The sequence below is a fragment of the Giraffa tippelskirchi genome, chromosome 11 (genome assembly GCF_054371585.1).
Source record: "Giraffa tippelskirchi isolate mGirTip1 chromosome 11, T2T-mGirTip1v1.2.pri, whole genome shotgun sequence".
NCBI lineage: Eukaryota > Metazoa > Chordata > Mammalia > Artiodactyla > Giraffidae > Giraffa > Giraffa tippelskirchi.
The window spans coordinates 22,791,454-22,810,872 of NC_137285.1; the positions used below are offsets into that span (position 1 = coordinate 22,791,454).

The 19,419-nt window shown below is 42.2% G+C and overlaps 1 pseudogene across 1 annotated transcript in view; it reads left to right on the forward strand.

Annotated features, from left to right (window-relative positions):
* The first annotated feature begins 299 nt into the window (after positions 1–299).
* The window catches only part of LOC145525195 (transmembrane protein 132B pseudogene), a 37,417-nt pseudogene continuing 18,297 nt past the window's right edge, over positions 300–19,419 (forward strand). The window contains exon 1 of the transcript XR_014068089.1: positions 300–774. The product of XR_014068089.1 is annotated as a transmembrane protein 132B pseudogene (transcript). The remainder of the gene's footprint in view (positions 775–19,419) is intronic.

Consider the following 19,419-nt stretch of genomic DNA (forward strand, 5'->3'; position numbering starts at 1 on the left):
CCCACAGCAAGTGCCAATTTGTAGTGGCCAGGACATTCTTAAAACTATTAGAAAAAGTACCCCTGGCTACTGTTTTTCTAGTAAAGGGATCGGTTTATTGGGAGAAAGCTTTTTTGAATTTTCAAAACACATGCGTTTCCAACCACACCCCCTAAGGCTTCTTTTCTTCTTTCACTAAGTTTCTTTGAAAGTCTTTTGGAGGAGAAAGAAAAATGTGATTTCCAGGGTGTGATTATATTGTAACCTTTGAGAATCTGTCTTTCAGGCTAAAGAATGGTCTGATGTCTTTGTGTTATTAGGAAGTGTATACTTTGCCAATGAACCTTGGCTTCCGTTAACACCAGAAACCAGTCAAGCATCATCAGCCTGGGACCGGATTTTTTCATTCTTGGAGAGAAATAAATAAAACACGATTGCTTGCCCTGCAAGAGAGCGCCTGCCAACTTCCTCTGCAATAATTAAGTTTTCAGGCTTCACTATCAGCATGACCAGACACTAATGAGATGCTAAAGTGTTCAAAGAAGTTTCATTAACATTTTAAAGCTTTCCCTGCCCTAGGGAAGCATCTTGTTTTCAAACATGGCCTCTGATGGGTAAAGTAAGGCAGAGTGTCTTCTGATGGATGGGCTGTCAGAGGAAATCTAATGTGACCAGCTGCTTGCTCAGAAATGGAAAGGAAACTGATCAATAAGTAGGACTTGACATCACCTCTAGGGAGTGTCAGCAGCATCCATCCAGCAACCGCAACTCCTGGATGCAGTGGCCACGCAAGAGGTAAGTGGTGGGGCTGGAACTTGAACCCAAGCACAGGGTATCCTACCCTTTGTGCTCATAACTACTGTCTTGTTGTTGCTGTTCAGTCGCTCAGTTGTATCCGATTCTTTGGGACCCCATGGACTGCAGCACGCCAGGCTTCCCTGTCCTTCATCTCCCGGAGTTTGCTCAAACTCATGCCCGTTGAGTCGGTGATGCCATCCAACCATCTCATCCTCTGTTGCCCCTTCTCCTCCTGCCCTCAATCTTTCCCAGCATCAGGGTCTTTTCCAATGGGTCGATTCTTGGCATCAGGTCATTTTGCCTCTGATACAGAAAAATAGATTCCTCTCTTGGCCACTGACTCCAGGACCTTCGGCAAGTCAATTCAACTCTAGAGAATCTTAGCTTTTCCTCTTAACAGAAAAAGTAAGCTCATGCTACCTCGCATGCCCTATTGTTCTATGAATATGATACAGTATCATTATTTATCACACCATCAGTCAACAAGAATCCATGCTTTCACGTGCTTCTTGAGGCAAAATGGGCAACAGGAGTGAGTAAGACATTTCGTATAATTGACAATTTGTCAAATGCAAATCGTGAAGCAGATGTAAACACTATTATTACTATCATTGCTGCTCCTGGAATTAATTCAGAGGGTTCATCGATCATGTCTCTTAGTTCAGTTCAGTCTCTCAGTCATGTCCAACTCTTTGTGACACCATGGACTGCAGAATGCCAGGCTTCCCTGTCCATCACTGACTCCCGGAACTTGCTCAAACTCATGTCCATCCAGTTGGTGATGCCATCCAACCGTCTCATCCTCTGTCGTCCCCTTCTGCCTTCAATCTTCCCCAGCATCGGGGTCTTTTCAAATGAGTCAGTTCTTTGCATTAGGTGGCCCAAGTATTGGAGTTTCAGCTTCAGCATCAGTCCTTCCAATGAATATTCAGGACTGATTTCCTGTAGGATTGACTGGTTTGATATCCTTGCAGTCCAAGGAACTCTTAAGAGTCTTCTCTAACACCACAGTGCAAAAGCATCAATTCTTCAGCGCTCAGGTTTCCTTATAGTCCAACTCTCACATCCTTACATGACTACTGGAAGAACCATAGCTTTGACTAGATGGACCTTTGTCGGCAAAGTTATGTCTCTGCTTTTTAATATACTATCTAGATTGGTCATAGCTTTTCTTCCAAGGAGCAAGCGTCTTTTAATTTCATGGCTGCAGTCACCATCTGCAGTGATTTTGGAGCCCAAGAAAATAAAGTCTGTCACTGTTTCCATTGTTTCCCCATCTATTTGCTATGAAGTGATGGGACCAGATGCCATGATCTTCATTTTTTGAATGTTGAGTTTCATGCCAGCCTTTTCCACTCTCCTCTTTCACTTTCATCAAGAGGCTGTTCAGTTCCTCTTCACTTTTTGCCATAAGGGTGGTGTTATATGTGTATGTGAGATTATTGGTATTTCTCCCAGAAATCTTGATTCCAGCTTATGCTTCATCCAGCCCAGCATTTAGCATGATGTACTCTGCATATAAGTTAAATGAATAGGGTGATAATATACAGCCTTGACGTACTCTTTTCCCAATTTGGTACCAGTTTATTGTTCCATGTCTGGTTCCAACTGTTGCTTCTTGACCTGCATACAGGTTTCTCAGGAGGCAGGTAAGGTGGTCTGGTATTCCCATCTCTTGAAGAATTTTCCACAGTTTGTTGTGATCTACACAGTCAAAGATTTTGGCGTAATCAATAAAGCAGAAGTAGATGTTTTTCTGGAACTCTCTTGCTTTTTCAATGATCCAACGGATGTTGGCAACTTGATCTCTGATTCCTCTGCCTTTTCTAAATCCAACTTGAACATCTGGAAGTTCATCGTTCACGTATTGTTGAAGCTTGGCTTAGAGAATTTTGAACATTACTTTGCTAGCATGTGAGATTAGTGCAATTGTGCGGTAGTTTGAACATTCTTTGGCATTGCCCTTCTTTGGCATTGGAATGAAAACTGACCTTTTCCAGTCCTGTGGCCACTGCTGAGTTTTCCAATTTTGCTGGCATATTGAATGCAGCACTTTAACAGCAGCACCTTTTAGGTTTTGAAATAGCTCAACTGAAATTGTGTCACCTCCACTAGTTTTGTTCGTAGTGATGCTTCCTAAGGCCCACTTGACTTCGCATTCCAGGATGTCTGGCTCTGGGTCAGTGATCACACCATCGTGGTTATCTGGACCAGGAAGATCTTTTTGGTATAGCTCTTCTGTGTATTGTTGCCACCTGTTCTTAATATCTGCTGCTTCTGTCTCTGGGATGCTAAAAACTTAAACTAGAGGGAATTCTGTGGTGATCCAGAGGACTCGGCACTTCCACTGCTATGGCCTGGATTTGCTCTCTGGGCAGGGAACTAACATCCTACAAGCCATGTGCATGTGTGCATGCTGAGTCCTTTCTGTCATGTGCAACTCTTTGCGACCCCATGGACTGTAGCCTGTCAGACTTCTCTGTCCATGGGATTCTTCAAGCAAGTACACTGGGGTGAGTTGCCATGCCCTCCTCCAGGGGATCTTCCTGACCCAGGGATTGAACCCGTGTCTCTCATGTCTCCTGCAATGGCAGGTGGGTTCTTTACCACTAGCGCCACCTGGGAAGCCCTCAAGTCATGTCATGCAGCCAAAAACAAACAAATCAACAAACACCTAAACTAGAGAGCATTGTCCAGATATGTTGAGGACCGAAGGGGCGATAGCTTAGCTACATTTAGCCCTTAATAGGCTCCTTTTAACTTGAAAAGATGCTAATAGTCATAGGATTAAGGCTGTCAAATTCTCCCTCTGTCACCATTGTTCTAACACAAAGTGACACTTGGAATTCTGTGGCCAGACTGTCTTGCAGTCACTTGGTTCCCACTTCTCAGCCTTGTCTTAGCCATGGCACATAAAGCTGGTCAGCCCTTGAGGGCCCTTCTGCGTGGAGCTTGGCTTTACCACTTGGCTCTGTCTCAGAAAGCTGATCTTTCCACAAAAGAACTCACCAGTAGACTGTTTGCTTTTGCACAGGAGAGAGTGAGGTACATCTAAAGATGTGTGCAGGAAACTGGAGTTTTCCCACCTCAGGGATGCCCCCTAGTGGACAGTAAACAAAGCAGTGGCCTGGCCCTTTGCCTGGTGAGGCCAAGATGGGTAGGCAGCTCCCGGGCAGGTGGCCTGAGGACCAAGGAGCACATTTGTGCTCTTTTCCAGTTCCAGAAGGGACCTGATCCCTCCTTCTCTCTGCTTGCCTCCAGGAGTCCAGGAGGTTTTTATGTTTACTCCCTTCTGCCCTTGAATCCTCTTTTTTTAAATATTAGTACTTTTAAAATAATTTTTAGTTATTTATTTTATTTTTGGCCGTGCTGAGTCTTCATTGCTATTTGAGCTTTTCTCTAGTTGTGGCAAGTGGGGGCTACTCTGTAGTTGGGATGGCTTCTCTTGTTGCAGAGCATGGGCTCTGGGGTGTGCAGGCTTCAGTAGTTGCGGTTCCCAGGATCTAGAACACAGGCTCAGTAGCTGTGGTGCATGGGCTTAGTTGCTCCACAGCATGTGGCGTGTCCCCGGGTCAGGGATCAAACTCATGTCTCCTACATTGGCAGACAGTTTCTTTATCACCAGGGAAGACCTGGAACCTGTTTTTGTTTTTAAAATCGGGTTGTGTAAACATTCAAAATCTATTCCCCATTGTCCATCCACTACCTGTCCCCTGGCATTTCTGCTGCTTCTTTAGTTCTCTGCCCCTATTTTAATCTCACCATCAAATACTCCATTCCTTTCTATTTAATATTAGCAGTGATGCATTTCAAGCAGTCTTGGAACTGTGGTTATACGTCAGTAGATACCCTGCATAGAGAGCCATACAGCAGAGTACAGAATCTGAAGTCACATGACATAGATTCAAATCCAGGTTCTACTACACTTTCTGTGACCTTGGGCTAGTTGTCTCATCTGTTCAAGGCTTGGTTTCTTTCTTATATTTAATTTGTATTTTATATTGGAGTACAGTTGATTTACAATATTGTGTTGGTTTCAGGTGTTCAGCTAAGTAATTCAGAAACACGTATACATCTATCCATTCTTTTTCAGATTCTTTTCCCATATAGGTTATTACAGAACATTGAGAAGAGTTTCCTGTGCTACACAGTAAGTTCCCTACATACTAACCTTCAAGTTGCAAGCTTTCAAAGATATAAATGCATTCTCATGTTCAATCATGTAAGTTAGTTCATGTGTCTGATGTATATTGTCATGTGTGTGTCCTCTACAAGTGGTTGTGCTGTTGAGTACTTTACTGTACTACTGCTGTATATAGTACAGTCTACAGTGTCTTCATCTCAAGCCCATAATGTCATCTATGATAAGAAGAAAAAGAGCCACTACCCAGACATCACTAGATTGTTTTTTCAAGAGAGTACTGTGCTCAGTCATGTCTGACTCTTTGTGACCCCATGGACTGTGGCCCACCAGACTCCTCTGTCCGTGAGGATTCTCCAACACAAATACTGTAGTGAGTTGCCATGCCCTCCTCCAGGGGATCTTCCCAACCCAGGGATCGAACCCGGGCCTCTTGCATTGCAGGCAGATTCTATACCATCTGAGCCAAGAGGGTAGATAGAATGGAATCCAGCAAGGAACCAGAACCTGCGCCATCAACATCAGGCATAAGTGACATTGCAGTTGCCCTCCGTCTCCTATTGCTGACGATCCTTCAGCTCTACCATCTCTCACCTCCTCTTCCTCCTCCAGTCAGTCACTCTTCTTGCCTGTTCATTGGATGCCAGCCCCTGTTAACCAGCTGTTGTACTGTACTACTGTACTTTTCAAGGCACTCTACTGTAAGATGAGAAATGCTTTCTTTATTTTTTGTGTTTGTTTTTTATGTATTATTTGTGTGAAAAGTATTATAAACCTATTATAGTACAGTACTATATAGCCAACTGTTAGTTGGGTACCTAGTCTAACTTTGTTGGACTTATGGACGAATTGGACTTATGAACATGCTCTCATAGCATAACTTATTCAAATGTAGAGGGCAATTTGTCCTTGCCTTGGTTTCTTAATCTTTTCAAAATACTCATTCTATGCAATGAAAGTGTCATTGGGTTTGTTCTAGGGCCAATATGAGATTTTCCAAAGTTCCCAAGTTTTTTCAGATCATCTTTTAACCAGAAAGGTGAGAGTGGACAACTGAATTTACTGAATGATTCCCAGGCACCCAGTTCTTTAAAGTGATGGATACAGCGATCGTTTAGGATATAAGTGATTTTATCTCCGTTTCACTTGGAAGGAAAGCTATGACAAACCTAGAAAGTGTATTATAGAGCAGAGACATTTACTTAGAGATCTGTATAGTCAGACAGTATGGTACTCGCACAAAGATAGAAATATAGATCAATGGAACAAAATAGAAAGCCCAGAGATAAATCCACGCACCTATGGACACCTTATCTTTGACAAAGGAGGCAAGAATATACAATGGAGAAAAGACAATCTCTTTAACAAGTGGTGCTGGGAAAACTGGTCAACCACTTGTAAAAGAATGAAACTAGAACACTTTGTAACACCATACACGAAAATAAACTCAAAATGGATTAAAGATCTAAACGTAAGACCAGAAACTATTAAACTCCTAGAGGAAAACATAAGCAAAACACTCTCCGACGTAAATCACAGCAGGATCCTCCATGACCCACCTCCCAGAATATTGGAAATAAAAGCAAAAATAAACAAATGGGACCTAATTAAAATTAAAAGCTTTTGCACAACAAAGGAAACTATAAGCAAGGTGAAAAGACAGCCTTCAGAATGGGAGAAAATAATAGCAAATGAAGCAACAGACAAACAATTAATCTCAAAAATATACAAGCAACTTCTGCAGCTGAATTCCAGAAAAATAAACGACCCAATCAAAAAATGGGCCAAAGAACTAAACAGACATTTCTCCAAAGAAGACATACAGATGGCTAACAAACACATGAAAAGATGCTCAACATCACTCATTATTAGAGAAATGCAAATCAAAACCACAATGAGGTACCATTTCACACCAGTCAGAATGGCTGCTATCCAAAAGTCTACAAGCAATAAATGTTGGAGAGGGTGTGGAGAAAAGGGAACCCTCTTACACTGTTGGTGGGAATGCAAACTAGTACAGCCACTATGGAGAACAGTGTGGAGATTCCTTAAAAAACTGGGAATAGAACTGCCATATGACCCAGCAATCCCACTGCTGGGCATACACACCAAGGAAGCCAGAATTGAAAGAGATGCGTGTACCCCAATGTTCATCGCAGCACTGTTTATAATAGCCAGGACATGGAAACAACCTAGATGTCCATCAGCAGACGAGTGGATAAGGAAGCAGTGGTACATATACACAATGGAATATTACTCAGCCATTAAAAAGAATACATTTGAATCGGTTCTATTGAGATGGATGAAACTGGAACCCATTATACAGAGTGAAGTAAGCCAGAAAGAAAAACACCAATACAGTATACTAATGCATATATATGGAATTTGAAAGATGGTAACAATAACCCTATATGCGAGACAAAATAAGAGACACAGATGTGTAGAACAGTCTTATGGACTCTGAGGGAGAAGGTGAGGGTGGGACGTTCTGAGAGAATACCACTGAAACATGTATATTATCATATGTGAAACAGAACACCATTCCAGGTTTGATGCATGAGATAAATGCTCAGGGCTGGGGCAATGGGATGACCCAGAGGGATGGGATGGGGAGGGAGGTGGGAGGGGGGTTCAGGATGGGGAACACATGTAAACCCATGGCTGATTCATGTTAATGTATGGCAAAAACTACTACAATATTGTAAAGTAATTACCCCAACTAAAATAAATAAATTTATTTAAAAAAAAATAAAGATCTGTATAGTCAAAACTATGGTTTTTCCAGTAGTTATGTATGGATGTGAGAGCTGGACCATAAAGAAGGCTGAGCACCGAAGTATTGATGCTTTCAAACTGTGCTGTTGGAGAAGACTCTTGAGAGTTCCTTGAACAGCACGGAGATCAAACCAGTCAATCCTAAAGGAAATCAGTCCTGAATATGCATTGGAAGGACTGATGCCAAAGCTCCAATATTTTGGCCACTTGATATAAAGAGCCGACTCATTGGAAAAGACTCTGATACTGGGAAAGAGATTGAAAGCAAAAAGAGAAGGTGCCAGAGTCCAGCTCCAGCTGGTCCAGGGTTCCCTCAGGATGGACGGCGTCAGCGATATGAATGGGAAGACACAGCGAGTCTCGGTGTTTCCAAGTGTCTTCTCACTTTATTGTTTTTTAAGACAGCTTTTATATCTTTAGTTGTATTTTTTAAAGAATATAGGCACAGCAGATTATGACAAAGAAAGAATTCATTAACAGGAAGTTTTAAAGTAAAACCTGTTTTTCTAAGGGTTGATCAGCCAAAACAGTTTTGTATCAGGCACAGCAGATTATGACAAAGAATGAATTCGTCAACAGAACGTTTTAAAGTAAAACCTGTTTGTCTATAATCTATCTTACGCCTTGAGCCCAACAAAAGGGAATGTGGTCCCATAAAGTCATGGTACAGCAAGCTGAAACAATGTAGTACAAAGGTCAGTTCTTAGCAAAAATCACCAGCTAAATTAACAATTGTCTTATTATTTGTATTAAGGCTAAACTTTTTATTTTTATAAGTTCTTAACTATCATACTTTCATTATGCAAGCTAAATATGTTAAGAGCAAAAACATAGTGAGTAAATATAGACTAAGTAACAGTTTCATAAAGCAATATTTCTTATATTTCCTAACAAGCCTTTTTCCTACGAAGAGCTCTGTACCTATTGGGGCTTTTGTGTGTTAGGCTCTCAATGCTGTTTATTGTTAAAGAGCAGTCATGCACATTAGCTCCAAAGCCACAGGTATATTTATTAAATAAACCAATATGCCAGCAAGAAGAATTTAGATTAATATACTCCATATCCTAGACAATCCCATCAGGGTGCCACCGTTTTTTAGGGGCCTTGTCGATTGAGGTTTTAGATTGATCTATATTGGAAGAGAATCAGGAAAAGGCCTTTTACTTAAGTCATAGAAAATAAGAAGAGGTCTATTGTAGCAAACATCAGAAAGACAGACGTCATCTTTAAGGTGAGCACTGAGGCAGCCTTCCGAGAATCCCTGAGGCCTGAGAAGCTGTGCTCGATCAGTCCTTTTCCTCGTGACTCTGTCATGGGTGGGATCTCGTGAGCTGGCTCCCAGCAAGAAGGGGGCAGCAGAGAATGAGGTAGTTAGATAGCATCACCGGCTCAATGGACATGAGTTTGAGCAAGCTCCAGGAGATGGGGAAGGACAGGGAAGCCTGGTGTGCTGCAGTCCATGGGATCACAAAGAGTTGGACATGACTGAGTGACTAAACAAAAGTCTCCATTTCACAGTAAGACTGAAGCTCTGAAAGTTTCCATGCCAAGATCATTCATGTAATAAACAAATAAAGTGAAGTTTGAGTCCAATTTGTCCCACTCCAGTGTCTGCGCCTTGTCATCTATGATGATAATGAAATTCTTAGTTTTTAAATTTATTTATTCATTTATTTTTGACCATTCTGGGTCTTAGTTGCTGCACAAGGGCTTCTCATTGCAGTGGCCTCTCTTGTGGAGCAAGGGGTCTAGGCGTGTGGGGCTTCAGTAGTTTTGGTGTGTAGGGTCGGTAGTTGTGGCCCATGGGCTTAGTTGGTCCGAGGCATGCAAGAGCTTTCTGGACCAGGGATCAAACCTGTGTCCCCTGCATTGGCAGGTGGATACTTTAGCACTGGACCACCAGGCAAGCCCACCACCCATGATGATGAACATTAAGGAAATACCTAATGAACTTCATGGATGTTTTAATTGGCTGCTGCATTGGTGGGAGAACCCCCAGAATCATGACTGAACCTCCTTTTCTTAAAGGATGCTGAAGGGTTAAAGTGAACATACGAAGATCAGTCAGAGGCTTTGACTCTCTGGGGAAGTGTCTGGAAGCAAACACTTCTGCATGAAGCCAGATGGATGTTAAACATCTCATTTCACTGTGTGCTGAAGATAAAGTGAACAGCAAAACAAAAAATACAAAGACAAAATAAAATGGGAACCATTTAGAGGGGGGATTTCTCTGTAAAGAAGACATCCCTTGAGGGTGAATCAATACAGGCTACTCATCTGCTGTATTGTACGTGGGTTCATTAAAAAATCAGTGGCCTCACCAATCAATAAAGCTTCAGGGACCCCGGCCTGTCTGACAGCCCAGAGGGTGCAAATTGCACAAAAGTAGATGGCTACTCTCCAGGAAGAAGGAATTTTCTCAAGTCAAATCAATAGGCCCACATCTCCAGGCTGCATAAGCCGGGGAACATTAATGGAGTTGTTTCAAAAAACCAAGGCTAATAAGCTCTGCTGTTATTCGATTTAACTTCAAAGATCTTAGTGTAACCTTACCTGAGGAGAGCAAAATTAAGTAGGGAAGAAAAGCGTTTTTCACCTGCATCCCAGGGAAGGCCATGTACCAACAGAAATCAATGACTTTCACATGGACATGCCACCTTTGTAGAATGCATGTGATCGACTTGCAGATGTAAACTGAAAGCTTTGCCTCAGGGTGGAGTGTAGCCCTCTAGACATGGTCTTCCTAAGTCCTAGGTATAAATGCATCAGCTAGAATCCTTGTTATAAGTCTTGCTGCTGCTGTTGCTGCTGCTACTAAGTTGCTTCAGTCATGTCCATCTTTTTGTGACCCTACGGACCATAGCCCACCAGGCTCCTCTGTCCATGGGGATTCTCCAGACAATAATACTGGAGGGGGTTGCCATACCCTCCTCCTGGGGATCTTCCTAACCCAGGGATTGAACCCACATCTCTTATATCTCCTGCATTGGCAGGCAGGTTCTTTACCAGCACTGGTGCCACCTGAGAAGCCTTCTAACCCTTGAGATATTAATTCAGGATTTCTCAACCCTGTCATTTGCAGTCTGATAATCCTTTATTGTAAGGGTTTATCCTATCCATTGTACAGTGGGTTTTTTTTTTTAATTTTAATTTTATTTATTTGGCTGCACTGGGTACTAGTTGTGGTACACAGGATCTTTAGTTGCAGCATGTGGGATCTAGTTCCCTCACCAGGAATCGAACCTGAGTCCCCTGCATTGGGAGCACAGAGTTTTAGCCGTTGGACCACAAGGGAAGTCCCTGTGCACTGTTTCTCAGCATCTTTAGCCTCTTCCCCATTGGATGCCAATGGCAATCCCTTGCCTGAGTTGTAACAAGCAAACGTGCCTCCAGACCTTGCTAAATGTCCCCTGGAAAGTCTTTTACCCTCAGGGTGAAATTGTTCCTGGGTAAGAATTGAATTTTACTTGCAGAAAAAAAATGTGGAAAAGAAGATAATATCTTGAACCTTGTAAACTAATATTTAGGAGGTTAAGGCCTTTGGGATGATAGGAACCAGAGATAAAACTCTGATTAGACACTTTCTTTGTTAAAAAAAAAAATTATTTATATGGCTGTGCCAGGTCTTACTTGCAGCACTCAGGATCTTCAAACTTCATTGCAGCACGCAGGGTCTTTATTTAGTTGTGGCATGTGGGATCTAGTTTCTTGACCAGTGATTGAACCCAGGCCTTCTGCACTGAGAGTGTGGTCTTAGACACAGGGCCACCAGGAAAGTCCCTGGATACTTTCTTTTGGTTCTTGTTTCTATGCACCAGTTTTATTTCTCCAGATAAGCTTCTTCACAAAATAGAGACCATGACCATGAGTAGACTGAAGCTCGTATCTGTGCAATTCTGTAATAAGGAAGGAAAAGAATCTTTTCCAACCAAGTTCAATCCAAAAGCCCCAGGAAGGGTTCTATCCCAGCTTAAGTAACAAATCTGCAAGTCACTCTGGAGCTCTCTGTGTTCGGGGGGAGTTGACAGACTCCAGTTAGCTCATATCTTCTCCTGATGGGCAGAAGTTTCCTGCTAAGGAGAAGAAAAGAAACTTTTCTTATTCATTCATCCATCCACCCATCCATCAATCATGTACTTTGTACTATTCACTGTCTTGAGTGTTGAGGATATAAAGATAAATAGCTCACCTGTGTCTTGCCTCAGAAAGGTTTTCAGTGCAGTTTATTAGATTTGCAGCTAAACTGGGATAATATCCTATGTCATTTCAGCAGATGGTGATAAGAAACTCTATTTTAATGATTTGGGAAATGATTGAAAGGGATCTGGAATAGATATGGGACTTATGAGGGAGCAGACAGAATTTGATTAGGAAGACAATGAGAAATAAGGCATTTTCACAGTTGAAAAAGCCTTGGCCATTTTCTCCCCCACAATTTTAAACTTTATTTTGTATTGGGGTATAGCTGATTAACAATGTAGTGATCATTTCAGGTGAACAACGAAGGGACTCAGCCATTTGTATTCATGGATCCATTCTCCCTCAAACCCCTCTTCCCTCCAGGCTGCCACATAACAATGAGCAGAGTTCCCCGTGCTATACAGTAGGTCCTTGTTGGTTATTGCTTTGGCCAGTTTTTAAATAAAATAGAGGAGATAGCAACTGTCCCAAAGCTCACCTCGTAGGGGAAGTGTCAGCAATGATACTGGGGGATAAGTGTCACCCCAGAATCCTACCTATGCCACTCCCTCGAGTAAATACTGATAACTGTTATCTCAGTGTCAGGAGGAAGCTGCAACGAGGGAAAAACAAAAACTCATTAGAACCACCGAGATCCAAGATGGCAGAGGATTTGACATCCAGTGAACCTTGAGCCTCATTATAGTCTTGGTATGGTACACCAGGGCCTCCCTGGTGGCTCAGATGGTAAAGGATCTGCCTGCAATGTGGGAGACCTGGGTTCGATCCCTGGATCAGGAAGATCCCCTGGAAAAGGGAATGGCATCCTACTCCAGTATTCTTGCCTGGAGAATTCCAAGGACAGAAGAGCCTGGAAGGCTACAATCCATGGGGTCGCGAAGAGCTGGACAGGACTGAGCAACTAACACTTTCACTTCCACAGTACATTAGCTGAATAACATAACCAACCAGCACCATGACAGTTGACAGTTACCATGACAACAACCAAAAAAGCCCAAACAAGGACTGAAAAGGACATTTGCATTCATTCTGGGTCCAAATCATGCCCTTGTTCTTGGATAACTCATGAATATTCCTCTCACTCTTGCAAATCCCTCCCTTTTACCTCAGCCTTCCTGTATATGTGGTGTCTTCACCCAAATTGGGTTGAGAAGTTATTTGCAAGCTAGGTTCCCGCTTCTCCATTCTTTAGCCATTGAATAAATCTTGTGCTGTTCTAGTCTCAGCATCGGTTTCATTATTTCGAATCTGATTGGAAAAAGAACCTCCCTGGCTGAGACGGGGTCTCGGCTCAGGCTAGGACCCCGGCACAAGTCTGGTCAACCAGTTCAGTAACAGCATTATGAAGATCATGTAAGCTGAGCAAATGAGTTTCGCGCTTACTCTAGTCAGAGAAGGGTCATTGGACAATGGCCACTGGGTAAGAATTCTTTTAAATTATCTTTGAAAATAATGAAATTGACAACAATACAGGCGGTCTATAGGATAGAGGAAAGGTTATTTCTAAAGTTCTCTTCCAAAGATCCAAACAATATACTGAAATCCTTGTTTCCTTTATAGCATTAACCGTGGGCTGGAATTTTTCTTTCACTTGTTATTTGCTTGGTTCTGTCTTTTGTCCACAATAGGACATGATCCCTGTGGGTTCTCACAAGTCTCTGGAGTTCACTTCTGTGTCTACATCCAGCACAGCATCTGGTATCTACAGGGTGTTCAGTAAATATTCCCTGAGTTTGTTCATTCATCCATCTATTATTCATTTATTCAGTCATTATTCAGTCATGCATATACCCAGTCATCTGTTCAGTGCAGCACTTAATGAATACCTACTCCAGTTGGTTTATCAAAAAAGAGCATTCTTGGTTGATATGTAGGTATTTGGAAGGAAATAATGTCCAGATTGATAAACAAAAACCGATAGATGTTTGCATTGGTGCTTCTGTGTCTCCGTTTAGATTGTGCAAGTGGTTCTTTATATATAGCGCATCCTCCCTAGTGGAGAATTTTTCTTTTTGATGAACAACCCGAAGCAAGATCTTTCTCAAGTGTATGCTGGTGGATGGGTAGAGAAGCCTGGAATGTAATAGTTCATAGCTTGTATGGAGAGTTTGTTCTCAAAATCATGACTGTTGAGGACAGAGGTATTGGAATACCCATACTGGTGGGAATGTATAATGAAGCAACTGCTTTAGAAAACAGCTTGGAAGTTTCTCAAAATATTAAACATGGAGTTCTCACAGATCCAGAATTCTAACTCCTAGGTATATGCCCAAGTGAAACAAAAATATATGTCCACGTGAAAACTTGTACGTGATCTTCATAGCAACATTATTTGTAATATCAAAACACCCTCAAACATCCATTTTCTGGTAACTGGATAAACACGTGGTCTATCCTTACAACGGAATATTATTTAGCCATTAAAAGGAATGACACACTGGTAGATGTTACCACATGGATGAGACTCAAAAAACATGCTGAGTGCAAGAAATCATCATGAAAAGCCGTACATTGTATAACTATGTTCACGTGAAAGGTCTGGAACAGAAAAGTCCATGGAAACAGAAACTAGACTTGTGGTTGCCAGAAGCTGTTAGGCAGGGAGTAAGGGATGAGGAGTGACTGCTAATGAGAAGGAGGTTTCCTTTGGGGGTGATGAAAAATATCCTAAAATTAATAGTAGGGTTACTATTGTTAACAGTTAATATCACAAACCTGTGTATCTAATAAAACACTAATTTGTACACTTTACAAGCTGAATTTTATGATACGATCTGTAGATTTTATTCAAAAAAAAAAAAAAATAGGGCTTCCCTGGTGGCTCAGTGGTAAAGAATCTGCCTGCCGATGCAGGGAACATGGGTTCCATCCCTGATCTAGGAAGATCCTGCATGCCTCGGAGCAACTAAGCCTGTGTGCCACAACTATTGAGCCTGTGCGCTAGACCCTGGGAGTTGTAACTACTGAAGCCCTGTATGTTCTAGAGCCCACCTCTGCAACAGGAGAAGCCACCTCAATAAGCCTGCTCACACATCTAGAGAGTAGACCCTGCTTACCAGGACTGAGGAACCTGATTCAGAATGGAGACCAGCAGGATACTGGCTCCAGGCAGCTGAGGAGAATATCAAAGGAATGAATTCAGTGAGCCTAGACTCTTGCATCTTCCCAGCGCTAACTTCTTTAACTCGGAATATTTGATTTTCCTTTAATTAGCAACAATCTTTTGATGTTCAGACTACCTGCCCTTTGTGGCAAAAGTTCTATATAACCTGGCTCCTCCGCTCGCCTCCGCGGAGTAGTTCTCTCAGGGTTACTTGAGATGCTGTCTCCCGGGCTTGAAGTCCTAAAAAAATTCCTACCGAATAAAACATAACTCTCCCCTTTTAGGTTGAGAATATTTTTTAAGTCCAGACATGTCAAGAAATGCCATTCTTGTCCAGGAGCACTGAGAATTTATGGGTAAATTAGCTTTTTGTAATTTGAATTATATTATGACCGTACAAGATGAGATGATGAAAAGTTTGTCCTGTTTTATTACTGTAAATCGAGGTTTTCCATGAAGCAATAAATTGGTATCATTTCACCATGGCAGTAGGGGTGGAGGGCGGGGCAGGGGTTAAGAGTTATTTCTATTGGTGAGCTCACTGCTTGCACACAGAATTTCTCAGACAGCTCAGGAAAGGTCCCTTAGAGGCAAGGATTTGATTTCTCTGTATACACGACGGGAAGAACACAAACTCCATCCATGGTAAGATTCTACTGCTGAAGGCATTGCTTGTGCACCAACAACTTCCCTTTGAAAATACTAGGGCTTGGCTGGATTCTGAATTTCTGGGTCTTCCAAGAAATACCCCAAGATTCGGAGTTTGGCAGAGGGCACCCCATCTGTGTCTGCCGGGTCCTGCCAGCTTGGGTCTTTCCTAGTCCCTCTTTTCGACTCTCCATTTGTGGAATAGGTGGTCGAGAGGTCACATTTGTATTCACTCATTTGCCTTTTTCTGGAATCATAGAAGTAAACTGTCAGTTATTGATGAAAAAAATAAGCTCCCTAAAAGTTGAGAATACTGTTTTATTCGGTGGACTTTCTGAGGACGTCAAGGCTTTGTGGCTGCTTCTAAAGTAGCTCTGAGGGACTGCTCTGAAGAAGTAAGAGAGGAGCCAGGATGTATAGTAAGATCCTCTACATGCAAAGTTCAAGTTGTGAACTTTCAAAAGATGAGGACGGGCGTTCACATGTCCAATCACATAAGTTAGTTAGTGTATCTGGCTTACATTGTCCTGTGTGTGCATCCTCTACATGTGGTTGTGCTTTTGTGAACTTTACTGAGCAGCACTGTATCGAATACAGTAGTACAGGATTTTTATTTCAAGCCCAAGATGTCCAGAAGCAAGCATAAATGCAGCCAGTTCATGCTGATATATGGCAAAATCCATCACAGTATTGCCAAGTAATTATCCTCCAATTAAAGTAAATACGTTAAAAAAAATCAACAGTGCTGTAGCTGGTACTGTATTTTCAAGACCCTGTACTGTAAGATTAAAAATTTTTTTCTTTATTTTTTTCTGTTTGCTTGTTTTTCATATATTGTGCAAAAAATATTATAAACCTATTACAGTGCAGTGCTATATAGCTGATCGTGTTAGTTGGATACATAGGCTAACTTGTTCATATGTATGGGACTTACAGTATAGGAGTTTTTGCAACAAAGATCAGGTAGATAGATTATTGAAAGATTACTGTTAATTAAAGGAAAAAACAAATACCTTAAGTTAATGAATTTAGTGCTTTTCTTTGAATGAGAAGATGCGAGAGACTGGTCTCATAGAAATCTTTCCTTGGATATGCACCTTAGCTATATCTGGGGCCAGTATCCTGTTCTCTCCACCCTGAGTCCCCTCAAGATACACAAGTCAGGGTGACTTCAGTGGCTGATGGCTTTATGGCTGCTACATCTTTGTTTACTGATATGGCAGTTGACGTTCTTTACCTACATACCTTAGGTTCACAATGCACGATACATGATTTTCTTATAGTCACAGTGTTTTCTTTTTTCCTAATAGGAACTTTACTAAGTAGCTTTAATAGGAGTTAGAAAAATTCTGTAGACATTTCTCTCTTATTTCCCACCTTGAAAATCTGTTAATCCTGCCAAAATACCTTTAAAAAAATGAAAAAAAATGTGACTAATTGATGTGCAAACCCTGAACCCCTAAGCTTGTGACTCCAGCCTCCGTGCCAATGGAACCTCATTCAGAGTGCTGCTCTCTACCAGGCTCAGTGTCTGCCGTCAGAGCCGGTACAGGAGGCTGAGCAGCACCATATGCTGGGCTCTCACCAGATAAACAGCTCTTCATCCCTCCTGGGCTGCTGTTTGAATCATATGAAGCACTGGGATCTTTTCCTATGCTAACAAGTCTTGGTGCTACTGAACTCAGGTCCAGCTGCTCACAACTCAAAAATCAATACTCGAGAGAGGCGAATGTTGGAAAGGAAAACTGGTTTTAATCAGAGTGCTTGCCATCTAGGGAAAGAGTGGACTCTATCCCCCAAAAACCACCTCCAAAGATTCTGCTCTGAAAGTTTTTAAAGGGAAATATGGGAGTAATCTTAGTTAATTACTGAAATTGGGGGGCCAGAGTCATCCCCTACTCTGTGCAGGTTTGTTGATTTTTTGTCTTTTTTCCCAGTGCTTTCTTGTTCATGTAGTTAGTTTGTGAGATTACTGAAGGGAAAGCTGGGGAAGAGATCTGTTAATTACTTATTCTTTTTTTTGTGGGGGGTAAGAAGTGGATTTATTTAGACAGACACACGGACCAAATGTGGGCCATTTCAGAAGGGTAGAGGCCCCGAAATATGACACAGTTAGTTTTTTGTTGTTGTTATTTTCTTGAAGATGGTGCTTTTGCCTTTTGTATTTATCTATTTATTTGGTTGTGCCAGGTCTTAGTTGCAGCATGTGGGAATCTTTAGTTGTGGCATGTGAACTCTTAGTTTCAGCATGTGGGATATAGTTCCCCAACCAGGAATTGAACCTTGGTCATCAGCATTAGGAATGCAGTCTTAGCCACCAGGCCACCAGGGAAGTTTCTGGTGTGGTTACTTTTTACGGACTGGGTAATTTCATGGGCTGATGAGTGGGAGGGTTATTCCAACTATTTTGGGGAAGGTGTGGGGATTTCCAGGAATTGGGCCACTGTCCACTTTTTGGCCTTTTATGGCTGGCCTCAGAACTGTCATGGCTCTGGTAGGCATGTCTTTTAGATGCCAATGTGTTACAGTGAGCATATAATGAGGCTCAAGGTCTCAGTCAGTTCAGTCGCTCAGTCGTGTCCAACTCTTTGCGACTCCATGGACTACAGTTCGTCAGGCTTCCCTGTCCATCACCAACTCCCAGAGCTTGCTCAAACTCATATCCATCAAGTTGTTGATGCCATCTAACCGTCTCACCCTCTCTTGTCCCCTTCTCCTCCTGTCTTCAATCTTTCCCAGCATCAGGGTCTTTTCCAATGAGTCAGTTCTTTGCATTAGGTGGCCCAAGTATTGGAGTTTCAGCTTCAGCATCAGTCCTTCCAATGAATCTTCAGTACTGATTTCCTCTAGGATTGACTGGCTTGATCTCCTTGGGGTCCAAGAGACTCTCAAGAGTCTTCTCCAACACCACAGTTCAAAAGCATCAATTCTTTGGTGCTCAGCTTTCTTTATAGTCCAACTCTCACATCCATACATGACTACTGGAAAACCATAGCTTTGACTAGACAGTCCTTTGTTGGCAAAGTTATGTCTCTGCTTTTTAATATGCTTTCTAGGTTTGTCACAGCTTTTCTTCCAAGGAGCAGGCGTCTTTTAATTTCATGGCTGCAGTCACCATCTACAGTGATTTTGGAGCCCAAGAAAATAAAGTCTGTCACTGTTTCCATTGTTTCCCCATCTGTTTGCCATGAAGTGATGGGACTGGATGCCATGATTTTAGTTTTCTAAATGTTGAGCTTTAAGCCAGCTTTTTCACTCTCCTCTTTTACTTTCATCAAGAGGCTCTTTAGTTCTTCAGAACTGTCATGGCTCTGGTAGGCATGTCTTTTAGATGCCAATGTGTTACAGTGAGCATATAATGAGGCTCATGGCCTCAGTCAGTTCAGTCGCTCAGTCGTGTCCAACTCTTTGCGACTCCATGGACTACAGCACGCCAGGCTTCCTTGTCCATCACCAACTCCCAGAGCTTGCTCAAACTCATGTCCATCGAGTCGGTGATGCCATCCAACCATCTCATCCTCTGTCGTTCCCTTCTCCTACCCTCAATCTTTCCCAGAATCAGGGTCTTTACAAATGAGTCAGTTCTTCACATCAGGTGGCCAGAGTATTGGAGTTTCAGCTTCAGCATCAGTCCTTCCAATGAATATTCAGGACTGATTTCCTTTAGGATGGACAGATTGGGTCTCCTTGCAGTCCAAGGGACTCTCCAGAGTCTTCTCCAATACCACAGTTCAAAAGCATCAATTCTTTGGTGCTCAGTTTTCTTTATGGTCCT